General features: G+C 39.4%; 1 non-coding gene across 1 annotated transcript; it reads right to left on the reverse strand.

Moving 5' to 3' along the window:
* Positions 1–6,020: 6,020 nt before the first annotated feature.
* On the reverse strand, positions 6,021–6,127 carry LOC120068611. The gene has a single exon (XR_005479249.1). It is a non-coding gene; the product is annotated as a small nucleolar RNA R71 (small nucleolar RNA).
* Between the last annotated feature and the right edge of the window lie 7,079 nt (positions 6,128–13,206).

The following is a 13,206-nucleotide window of genomic DNA, read 5'->3' on the forward strand; positions in this document are numbered from 1 at the left end:
AAGAGAAAAATGTCAATCTATAACAGGTTTAGAAAATACTTGAGCCACTAAGACTTGGTGTAGAAGATGGTCCCCATAGGTCAGAATGGTAATAATCCAATGTTTCCTTTTGGTGTTGCTGAGATTTTGTGGAACTTTGTCTGGTTGCTTTACCTTAGAATGCAGTGTTCACAAAGGAAAGGTGCTCACTGATACCTTTTGGTAGAATACTTTGTTTGAGACGTGCTTGCAATCCTTTTTTACTGATAATGGGATGAGTCTTTGGTGCACAATGTCAGTCTCTGTTAGGTTTTGCTGTTAACTCGTGTAGGCACTTTGTCATCATTTTTACTCCTCTCATATATAAAGGTCATTGACCTTTTCCCCAATCGATGATACAACCTTAGAATCCTTTAATCACCTCAAGAACTCAGTTCCAATCTATGTGTGAATACCTCTCGAGCCAAGAGAAGGTGTGTGGTGCCACATCGTTCAAGCTCGGAATCAGCCCTTAAGGAAGCTATCTATTCTACTTACCCCTGCCTCGGGGAAGGAGTGATTCCATCTTGTGTAGCTCGAGTTCCAAGCTCCCAAATCAGACGAATCCCCAAAATTGGTAGGTTTTGAATCGGCGAACTGGCCACTTACCATACAAATCAAAGGACCGCCCTCAATGGCGGAAGTTCCCAACTCACTCAGGACTGATTCATGTTACCTATTGGTCATCCTAAGTGAAGTGAAGTCTCTGTCATGAACAGTGTTATATAACGAGATGTTAACACTTTGTGGTCAGGTCTTATACAAACTCTTGTAATAAGACGCCTGTCTGCGATGTCCCCAACACGAATGATTAGGATCAAACCATCTGTGAAAGTCACAAAACTTATGACCATTCCACAAAGCGGACCGCGTCTGTAGCGTTATCAGGATAAGGTTTCCCTTCTTTATCCATATACTACAGACCATTTTGGTTATCACTCAAGACATGATCCACTTGTATGGTCACCACATATCATGCTTGATTCACATCGATGATAACCAGGGTTTATGTTTATTGGTTGTCGTGGTTAAAGCAAATAAAACAAGTTAAATGAGCAAAAACAAGAGTGTGAAGTAAATATCATATATTAATAACACAAGCATTATACATTCTGTTTTACAAACTACAGAACACGAGACTATAGAGCATCAAACTTCCCCAACAAGTTTTATATGACAATTTGAATTTGAAGATAAATTACTCAAATTTTGGCCTTAAAAAAACTTAATTTAACGTTTTTAGTAGAAAGAAATAATATGTTCAAAATTATTCTACAATATATAATATAAATTTAAATTATTCAATTTAATCATATTTATTATCTTTCCCTATAAATAATCAATTGAAATTTAAAAGTAAATAGTTATATTAATAATAATAATAATAATAACATAACATTATGATAACTATACTTAAATAAATATGTAGAAGCTAATCGGGGCGGGGATGGGGAACGGGGGGGGGGGGGGGGAGGGGGAGGGGGAGGGGTGGGGGCAGGGACGGGAATGCATTCTGTTCCTTGTTTAGCTCATGGGGAATTTTCCCCCCTACTTCCTCCCCCATTCCCTGCCTAATCGGGGAATCCCCGACCCATTTAGGGTGGGGCCCCACGGGGCCCCGTTCCTGTGGGAAAATTGAACATATCTAGATGACCCAATATTTGATGCCAGAGAATAGCCTTTTTTATCAGTTACAACATATATGTGATTCAAGAAGGTACCAAGACTCTGTGTATTCAAGAGATATAAGCCTCGCACAAAATTGACACTACCAATCTTCCTCGAAGTGTACTTGTCCTAAATTATGCAACCATTAGTGTCAAATTCAACAGTCACTGATGATAAGTTCTTTATAAGAGCACTTACTGATAAGAGGTTGAATGAAAAATCAAGCAAGTAGAACACATTGCTGATGATTAAATCAAATGAAAGAGGAACAGTTCCAACCTTTTTAACTAATATAGTCTATTTATCAGGCAATATGACAAAAGTTGAACAAGTAGTCATGGTAGAAAATAGAATCTTTGAACAATAAACATGAGCAGATGCACCCGAATCAACTATCAATTGAAAAGAAGAGTGAGTACTGATAACAAAGGCAAGATGACCGCATACAATCATATCCTATCTCTAGGATGCATGCGATGCGTTAATAACAAACAATGCTTATCCCTAAGCTCCTATCTCTTGATTATGTGTTCTAATCTGACTCTCTCGAGCCTAGATTCTAACCTAACTTTCCCAAGCCTAGATTCTGTCCTTAAGACTACCCTCCCGAGTATCTCTAATGGACGAATGAATCATACATAATACAAGATAATCACATAGAATGAAGATTCCTAGTTGTGCTAGCTAAATGCTTCTCAACCCATTTAATAGATTTAGCTACTTATGTGTAAATAATAGAGAGTGAACAGATATAGAGAAGTAAATTCCATTTCAATAAATGAGTTTGAGTACAAAATAACAATGGAAGATAAAGGTAGAGAGCTTGGTAGCAATCCCTTGCTGACCGAGGCTTTTACACTGGCAATCTCTATTCGGTTCAAAAGATATTCATGCTTCCGTAGGAGCTGGCCCTCTCTCTAATCTTGAAGCTTCTGGCGCTCTCCCAAGCTTACCGGAACAATCTGTCGACACAGCCTCCTTCTCTCGTGTCCACCTTAAAATAAAAGAAAAATCTAAGAACAAGGTTAAACTATCTAAGGAGAAATTCTCTAACTCTTCGAACTGGTGAACTGGTGAACAAGTCAACTCCTTTTCTTAAGGGTACCTTTGGTATTTATAGAGCTTTGGGTGAAGGGTGGCTTCTTTCTTATGATTGCACAGATGGGATGGCTTTAATTCCCTGCATTTGAATGTTGCACGGAGATAAATTTGTCACCGGAAAAGTTGAATGTACTTTGTTATTCGTTAGGAGCTGTCAACTTAATTTCGGATTTGACCGTTCATCAGATTTCGTGTCCATTCATGTGATATTATGCCTTTCACCCTCAGATATCGCCCACCAAGTTGCACCGACCAAGTTGTAGCAATCCTTATTGAGCAATGTTTGCGAGAAAAATCACCGCCAAAGCCTATGCTGGTATGGCTGCGCTTTTGTTACTCGACAATGCATTCCTGTGATCGCTATTTTTGCTTTTGCCGTCAACGGCATTATTCTGCAATAAATACAAAATCCACTGTTTCTCTATGCGATGAACGCAGAATGCGGAACCAGCAAATGTAATAAACTTTAATGCTTTTTGGATGCAATCTGTTACACATTTATCAACAGCAAAGCCAGCATTAGTTTAAAAAACTTATGTCACATATGATAACGTGCATTTTCTGACCTGTTTATCAAGTTGGGTATGCATCCATTTTCTATCATAAAGTTCGGAATTGGATGGTTCCATATACTCTCGCACCTCGATTCAGATCGTAGTGATGTTTTTTTATCTTCATATAACCCTATCAAGTTGTCAACTTCGTAGCCTTTTACTCCTTTAACTTGTGAAGGGCTTCATACTTACGTTGTCATTAGGTAGAGTTACCCATACCTGATAATCATTCTTGATGAAAGAGATGGGATAATATTCATTATCCCACTCAAACCTTAATATTTTATTGGACCACAAAGGTCTGAATGTACAAGCTTCAATCTTCTTGGCTTTTGTAACCTTTTCCAGTAAAAGGTCGTTTTGGTCATTCTTGCTTTCTAGGCATTGATTTCACATATGATAACGGGCAGAAATGCACGTTATCATAGTGCTAAGTTCTTAAACAATGCTGGCTTGCGTTGATGAAACATGTTAAATTGCGTTCTCCAAAAAAACATTCAAATTCATAATATTGCGACGCATCTGCATGTTCATCGCATAGGAACAGTTGATTTTTGTATTTTTTATCAGAATAATGAGTTAACGTAAGCAAAATTTGCGATCATAGGAAATCAATTGGTCGAGTTGCAGCATTACCATAAGGCTTTTTGTGTGATATGTGTTCGACAAACATTTGTCAAGAAGGATTGCCGCAACTTGGTCAATGCAACTTGGTGGGCGCATCTGGGTAAAAGGCATAATTAATCACAATGGGACAGAAAGCTGATGACAGTCGAATTCGAATTAAGTTGACAGCCGCTAACAATAACAAGTACATTCAGCTTTTCGGTGACAAATATTCGGCGCATCAGTCAAGAATTAAAGCCATCCCATCTGTGCAATCATAAGAGAGAAGCCACCTTTCATCCCAGAAGCTCTATAAATATCGAAGGCAACCTTCAAAAAAGGGGTTCGAAAATTCATAAGTTCGGATCACATGTCTTTGTCCATAGTTTTCCTTTTTATTTTAAGGTGGAGCAAGAGAAGAGTAGAGATGCCAGAGATCGCTCAGGCTAACTCGAGAGAGATCCCTGAGGTGTAGAAGTGGAGAGTGGGCCGACTCTCGTGAGAGCGAGATTATCTTTTGAACACGAGTAGAAAGACAGTGTAAAAGCCTGGGAATCAAGAGATTGCCACCAGGCTCTTTATTCTATTCTTGCATTGTTGTTTTGTACTTCATCTTTATATTTATACAATGGAAGTTCTCATTCTACATCTATTCACTCTCTTAGTACGCATGAGTAGCTAAACTAGTCGAATGGGTTGAGAAAAACTAAGCTAACATGACCTAGGAAGTTCATTGCTTTCGATTATCTTGTGTTATATTGTGCCAAATATCCTTTTAGAACTACTCGAGAGAGAGTCTAAAGAAAGAACCTAAGACTGAGAGAGCTAGGTTAGAATCTAGACTCGAGAGAGCAAGATTAGAACTGCATAAACAAGAGATAGGGACTTAGAGATAAGCTTTGTTTGCCAATCTGCATTGCATGCATCCTAGAGATGGGAATGATGATATGTTGTCGCCTTGTTTGTGTATCATCGCATAGATAAGAATTAGAGGCTTATGTGTAGGCCCTATAGACACCTTTGCATGTACATCGCATGTGTTCTAGCCTTAGAACCCATGGCATTTGCACGGAGAGGTGGTTTACTGTTGTATGCATGTTGCATGATCGCATAGCATGAACGCATCCTAGGAAGTGTTAGCCGAAACTTTTCTCAACACCCATTTTTCGCATATTCATCGTATCTCCCGTTTTATCAACTCTTTTCAAACTCCACCACATTTTTTTATTTTTCATTAACATAAACAACAACCTCAACAACTATTGATTTATTTGGTTACCGCAAAGTTTTCCCTAAAAAATTACCACCGCAACCTATTTTCCCAAGTACTTGAGTTCGACCCTGGACTTACAAGGAAACTTAGTGGGGTTTACACTTGGATTTCACTGAGAAAACTTGAGTGCTCAACGCAATTCGATCATCGCATATCATCTGAAATTCCACATCATAAAATAATGCATCAAGTTTTTGGCGCCGTTGCCAAGGACTTCGGCAAAATAGTGTGCTAACAGTAATTTTCTGATTTATTTGCAGACTCTCAATCTCTGGCTAATTACGACCCAGAGATGGAGAGAACATTTCGATGCAGATTAAGAGATAACCACCGACAACAAGAGAGAACACTAAGAATGGCGGAACAACCAGAAGCAAGGGCCGCAAACACGAACAATATTATGGGCAACCCAATCCTTCTGGCGAATGACAGCAATAGACCCATTCGTGACTATGCGTCGCCTAACCTCTATATTTCTCTCCAGAAATCACGAGGTCGGCGTTAGATGGATTGAGGTTTGAAATGAAGCCGGTAATGTTGCAGATGATCTAGGCTGTTGGGCAGTTTGGAGGAAAGCGTGGCGAAGACCCGTACGCTCACCTCCGAAGCTTCATAGAAATCTGTAACACTTTTGTGTTCCCAAATATCTCTAACGAAGAAGTTCGACTAACTCTGTTTCCATTTTCTTTGTGTGATTAGGCAAGAAAATGACATATTCTCTCCAACTGGGAGAGATAACTTCGTGGGAACAAGTGGTGGAAAAGTTTATGAAGAAGTATTTCCCATCAACTGAGAATGCTAGGAGAAGGAAATTAATAACAAATTTTGAACAAGAAGATGATGAATTGCTCAGCGATGCTTGGGCTAGGTTTAAGTGGTTGGTTAGAGACTGTCCACATAATGGCTTACCAGATTGCTTGCAGATGGAGACCTTTTATCAAGGACTGAATCCCTCTTTGCAGATCGCCGCCAATGCGACAGCCACTGGTGGTCTGCTAGACAAAACATATAAGGAGGCAAAGAGTATACTTGATTGCATTTCCAGAAATCACGAGGATTGGCAGGAAAGCGATCAAAGGTTAAGAATTAAAGATAATGACGCACAACGGGGCCAATGCATCCTTTCAAAATCAAAGGACTGCGAGATGAGTTTGATATAAGGCATTGTAACTAACAACACGAGAACGAAGAAAGGGCAAGTCAACACAATTGCTCAAATGACCGCAAGTTGTGTCATTTGCTTAGATGCTCATTTGATGGAGGAATGCCCAGCAAACCCACAGTCATTGTGCTTTGTAAAGAATAACCCCTATTCCGATACATATAATCCCGGGTGGAGAAAGCACCCAAATTTTGCGTGGAAAAATCAACAACAAAACTTCCAACCAGTGGCACAAAAAGAAGGGCCACCCAAATTTTTCCCGCAAAACAACAGTCCAACACATAATCGCACTAGCAGCTTGCAAACACCGCAATCTTCGTCCTTAGAGAGCTTGCTGAAGTAATACATTGAGAAAAAAGAATTAGTGCTACAGAATCGATGGGACAAATTGCGGGCGAGCTGAAAAATAGACTGCAAGGAGCGCTGCCAAGCTCAACTGAGCTCCCTCACAATGCTAGGGGTATCGGGAAGGAACAATGCTTAGTAGAGTCCGTGCTAAGTGACAAAATGACTACGGAAGTAAGGGAGGAACACATCGCGGCCAACTTGAATACATTGACAGCCGAGGACACATTGACCTATAGTTCAGAAGAGCCCAAAAAAATGAACCCTGAAGTTGTGTCCATCCTCAAGCCTCTAGATTATGAGACAGAAGAAGTCCAACTACCACCAGCTCCGCAAAGACTGAAAGAAAAACAAAATGATGAAGAAAAGATCGCAATAGTGGCCGCAAGCAAAATGCTATGATTCCACTAAAAATGTGTGACCCAGGAATCTTCACGATATCATGTTCAATTGGAGGGGTCTATAGTGGCCAAGCACTATGTGATCTTGAGGCAAGTATAAACATAATGCCGCTATCAATTTTTAAACAATTGAATGCTGGCACACTCATGCCCACAAAGGAAATTCTCCTGCTCATGGACAGATCTCGAATACACCCTGAAGGAGAGTTGAAAAATGCCGCAATCTCAATTGACAAATTCATCTTACCTGCAGACTTCCTCATTTTGGACTATAAAGCGGATGAAGAGGCGCCCATCATATTGAGATGACCATTCCTTTCAACCAGGTGTGCTCAAATTGATGTGCGCAAGGGGGAGATTGTAATGAACATTCATGGGGAAAAGCTCCGAATTAAGGTAGTCAAGATCTCTGAGGATAAAGAAAAGAGGGAAAAGTCACCGTGGATGTGAAAAGACCAGCTTGGAATAAGCGGTCCCTAAGTTAATATATGACTCAACCTCATCAGGGATGCAATCCTTTTGAATATCCTTTCTCAAAATCAATATTTCATGAACTTTTATCTTTTTGTTATATCGTCTATTTGTCTGCATCTGACTTCTTATTAAAAAAAATGAAAAAAAAAGAGATTGCGGTAAAAGAATGTTGTTTTATTTAAAATTATTTAACCCTCTCACTGTTCTTCTTGCAACGATCGAGGCACAAGATTGTGGAGATGTATACGAAGAAGCAACTTATCTTACTCTGTCACCGCAATCCAAAGAAGACAGATCGCCGCAAAGAAGGATGCATCAATACACATACGGGCGACAACACAAATTTGGGGGTTGTATTCTTCCTTCACTTTATTTCAAATTTTGCGCTGCATTGCATTTTAGTTTTAAAAGTTTTATCACCGCATCCTCTTTGATTACCGCAATCATTTGACATGTATAAATTTAGTAGGTTACCACATACTGTTTCTTTGCCAATTATGATTTCAATGATGAAAAACATGCTTCTATTTCTTTCGTATATACTAGAGTCAACTTAACTTTAAGATAGTCACCTCATGAAATATTTCTAGAAGTTAGGGGTTTGCTAGCTTTCTTTCAAACTCTCTTTACAAAGCATTCTAAGAACATCGCATGACTTATTTCTATCTTTTGGTAATGAGGACATTGTCGAATTTTAAATTTGGGGGTGAAGTATTTATTTTCAAACTTGCTATTTTGAAAAAAAAAAAAAGAGGAAAATAACAACTCCACTATCAATGCAATGGGAAATCCATGTTGATAAGAGTTAAGTTGTGAAGGGCACTTACCCGTAGTTGGATGTCCGCATGACATACGTGAGGGTAGGCCAAAACGAAGGCAAGGCACTTGGATCATCGCAAGGTCAGAAAAAAATAGGTCAAGAAATATGCAAGGATTAATCAGTTGACACCCTAGTGGAAAAGTTTTCCTTTTGAAATAAATCATGCGATGTCCCAGAATTTAGTAAATCCCTTTTTAAGGTTAAGCTTGCGGTCCCTAGGTCTTAGAAATATTTTAAGAGGAGACTTGAACAAGACTTAAGGAAACTTTGGTATATAGGATTTGAACGAAGTATCCTTGAGAAATCTAGGAAAAGAACGTTGCGGTTGACTTGCTAAAGGAAATCTTTAGCTTATGATTGTGGAAAAGCATTGTTTCCTATATTCTTTTATCACATGATCCGTGCCCTGAGAATTTACCAAGTCCTGGTGTTTTGGTGGTTTGTAGACTCCCTGTCTCTTATACACATCTAGATGTGTATAAGAGACAGGTATTGCTACCTGGGGGGGGAGGATATAAGAAAACATTTTGAAGAGTGTGAGCTACTAAGCTCAGTGAATGGTGCTTTTAAAATAATAATCACTTTGCAAAACATATTTTTGGGAAGTCAATCACATAATCACAAATTCAGTATAATTTATGCATGATCATGTGAACATTCATTCAATCATCATCCTCCAGTTCCATGCTATACGTGGCATGTTCATATCATGTACATACTATCAATCATAACACTTTTTATGGAAACTTTCCTATAACCCACTTTTTCCGCCAATGTGCACATCGACAATTCTTTTCCCACTAGTCATGCTTAGGTAACTTGACTATATTTTCCGTCGGTCGTCACCGACTATTATTTCCCGCCGATCGAGGCTGACTATATTTTCCCACCAAGTACCTTTTATTAAGCATGCTCACTTATGTAGTCCAGGTATAATCTTAGTTTCTATAGAAATTTCACAAACAATATCATGGCAACAACATAACACCATAAGCATGCATCTTGCACTTATATATGCATTTATCCACATATCAATGCATAAAACTAAGTAAACACTCACCACAAGCAAGTTTTTCCACTAAAATCACCTTGAGAATACCTTCCTGAGAATTTCTCCATATCAATGAAAATTCCTCAATTAATACTTGTTATATCAATAAATAATGTCAAAATAGCCAAAATACCATTATATAATGAAAATACCAGCTTACCTTACTCTAATTTAGCCAAAATCCTAAAATTAGCTTCTTTAGAGGTTATTTGGACTGTGGTAGGCAGTTGGGCGTTTGGCAATAGGTAGGGTGGGCATGCTGTGCCGCACAGGGGGCTGACGCGTTGGGCGTGCGTTGCACGGTGGCTTGTTGTGCTGGGCGTGATGCGTTGCACAGGGGGGCAGCTGCGCTGGGCTAGCGCGCAAGATTTGTCGAGCGAGGCGCGTGGACGGATGTAGCGCTGCAAGGCGTGCGTGCAGGGTGTGGGTTGGCTGTGCGTCTGAGCTGACTCAATGCCTCACTAATGCAACCTTTGTTTCTTTTGATCTTCAATTAACTTGGCAGCCTAATAACTCAAACGTAACACTCCAAATATGCTCTCAACACAAGATTTAGGTGCTGGTATGAATAAATTCCTCTCGCCCAACCCCTCTATTTATAGCCATTCCAAACTCACCCCCTTGTGACAACTCAACTCCCATTTGTCTCACTTTGGAGCTGCCAACACTTAGTCTACACAGCCTAGCCTTGAGTTGTTCTCAACTCAGCTTGTCAGCCAAAATTTCCTTTTTTGCATGAAATATCCTTCACCCACCTCCTGCTTAGGGTGATAAGACTTCCATTGCATGAAATCTCCTTTGTCCACCTCCTGCTAGAACTTTGTGTGAACCTCCTTTTGCCACCTAAATCACTTAAATACTTAAACATATTTCTCTACTTAAATTGTTTAAGACTTATGCTCGTATAACTATTGGCATCTTCCCTTGGAGTTTTTTCATCAATTAGCCTTACCTTTTGTCCTTAACGCATAGCAAGTCAACCTTCCTTCATCAAAGTCCCACTTAGCCATCGCATGAGTCGGCCATCACCAATGCATAGGGTGGCCGCTCACCCTCAACGCATGCCTCCTGCCCGTGTCTGCAAGACTCATGTACGCCTTTGTGTTGGTTGTATGCAAGCCCTTGGACATTTTTCAAGTTTTCTTGCTTCCATCCTCCATGCACTCTTGCGTTCAACATATTTAAGCCTTCCATATGCGTTTAGTCATTTGGTTACCTTTTTGGATAATTTAGTATTAATGTTTTCCACTCTTTGCCCCAATATCCTTACTTAGGATTTTTCTTCTTTATTTAACCTCCCACTTTAGATTTAGTGTTAGGATCTTATAATTGCGGTCGCATGCGTTCATCACATAGGAACAGTTGATTTTTGTATTTTTATGCAGAATATGCGTTAACGCAAGGAAAAAATTGCGATCATAGGAAATCATTGGTCGAGCGCAGCATTACCGCAAGACTTTGCGGTGATTGTGTTTGCAAACATTTGCTCAAGAAGGATTGCTGCAACTTGGTGGGCACATCTGGGTGAAAGGCATAATTAATCACAATGGGATAGAAAGCTGATAACAGTCGAATCCGAATTAAGTTGACAGTCACTAATGGTAACAAGTACATTCAGCTTTTCGGTGATAAATATTCGACGCATCAGTCAGAAATTAAAGCCATCCCATCTGTGCAATCATAAGAGAGAAGCCACCTTTCATCCCAGAAGCTTTATAAATACCGAAGGCAACGTTCAGAAAAGGGGTTCGAAAATTCATAAGTTTGGATCACACGTCTTTGTCCATAGTTTTCCTCTTTATTTTAAGGCAGAGCAAGAGAAGAGTAGAGACGCCGGAGATCGCTTAGGGCAACTTGGTACGAAAATTTTGTTACTACTATGCATGTCCATGCAATCAACTTGTTATGACATAGATTTTATGCGATGATATAAATATGAATACGCATAGCGATATATGATGATATGTGATACTACTTCTAGATATGCGTTAATTAACAATGTTCTTCTAGTATGCTGTATGTTGTCACAAGTTTCCTTGCATTTAAACCAAGTATAATTTCACCGCAAGTTTCTCGGTGTGATCTGAGGTTGAACACAGGGACTGTTTGAGGTTATTGCATTATTCTTGTGATACATGTGACCAGGGGTTTTCAATTAATAAAAGTTGTTGTGTACAAGAATATAAACATGCGATAAAGTAAAGTAAAGCAGTAAAAATGCGATAATAAAATAAATTACGTGAAAGTAAATTGCATTAAAGTAAATCTAATCTAAGATGATACAAAATACAGGTTTCATGATACAAGATACTAAGGTCAAGGCTGACTGTGAAGATATACAAAAATCGTGTTATGTGGTGGCAAGTCTTATGTGTGAAACAGAAAGAGAAAAGATAATTAGTACAAACAGCGCAAGTTTCTTAATTGCGTTAAAGGCATAGATACGGTTCTGCTTTTCCCTTGATGTACACCTCTGTGATCGGCCGCGCTCCCACATCTCTGTGGCAAAACATGGACAAATGTAATGAATGCAAGGTTGCTTCCATCTCTGGAAGTACTTCTTGCTTTAGTTAACACATTCTTCTAACCTTCTCTCGACAGATCAGAATGGCATCTTTACTTCTGCTCTCACCGGTGAAGATGCCGTCTAGCATGCTTTAGCTAAACGTTCTTATTTCTTTAGCACAGTGTAAGTTACTTGTTTAATTCATATTAATTACCAAGGGATTAAGAAGACTTTATGAAGAAAGCGATAAATAGAGGAACGGAAATAGATAGAGAAGAGGATATGAAATCGATCAAGACACTCAATATTTCTATTCAGCATCTGATACATGATTTTTAAATGAAGAGATTAAGAAGATGAAATACAATGATGAATAGAGTTAGAAACAAATACAACTAAACGCCAACGTCTTGGCGCCGAACTGGATGGAGATTTGCTTGCCAATGTGGATGGATCGTGCGAAGGGCTGAGCTTCCCTCTCAGGCTTGCTCAACCGGTAGCAGGGATCTGAGTATAAAGCTTCGCGGCGGGGATCTGGCAGAATAGCACTGAGACTCATCTCTCGGCCTTGCCTCTTTTCTTCCCGGATTTCTTCCGATCAGTACTCAGCTCAACCTCTTTCTCAGTAATTCAGCAGCAATTAGCCATCGTATCAATTGTACCCGTATCAAGTATATCTTCTATGAATTCTATGGGGGTATTTATAGGTGAAAAGCTTTGACTCTTGGCTATGGACCTCACTTCTTGTTATGGAAATTTCGAAGATGGAGGAATAAATATTCCTTTTGTTATGCAACCAGACTATCAAATCTGCACAATGGTTAGTTGTACATGTGTCGTAATCCTCCGCCTTTGCGTTGCTCATTTGCATCTTTCGATCGGTTGCTCGCATGCGGTGTTGTTTTTATTACCACATGCGGTTGAAATTTAGCTCGGGATCGACTATCGCATTGTGTCGTCATTGCGTTAATCGTCTCTTCATTGTTGATTGACGGGTGCAATGTAACAAAGATGCGTTATTCAGTTTCTCGTTGAGCCTTGATCGCAAGCGGTAACTTGGTTTCCTGCAAAACAGAGTAAAAATATCCTCTTCTACCATCCTAACGATGTTAATGGGTGTAATCGCGTTAATTCATAATTATTGTATTTCTGAGCTAATTTTCATACAATCAACGTATATTCCTTCTCTTTTGGCCACAATATCATGATAAGGAAGCATAAATAACT

This window comes from Benincasa hispida, chromosome 12, assembly GCF_009727055.1.
Source record: "Benincasa hispida cultivar B227 chromosome 12, ASM972705v1, whole genome shotgun sequence".
Taxonomy (NCBI): domain Eukaryota; kingdom Viridiplantae; phylum Streptophyta; class Magnoliopsida; order Cucurbitales; family Cucurbitaceae; genus Benincasa; species Benincasa hispida.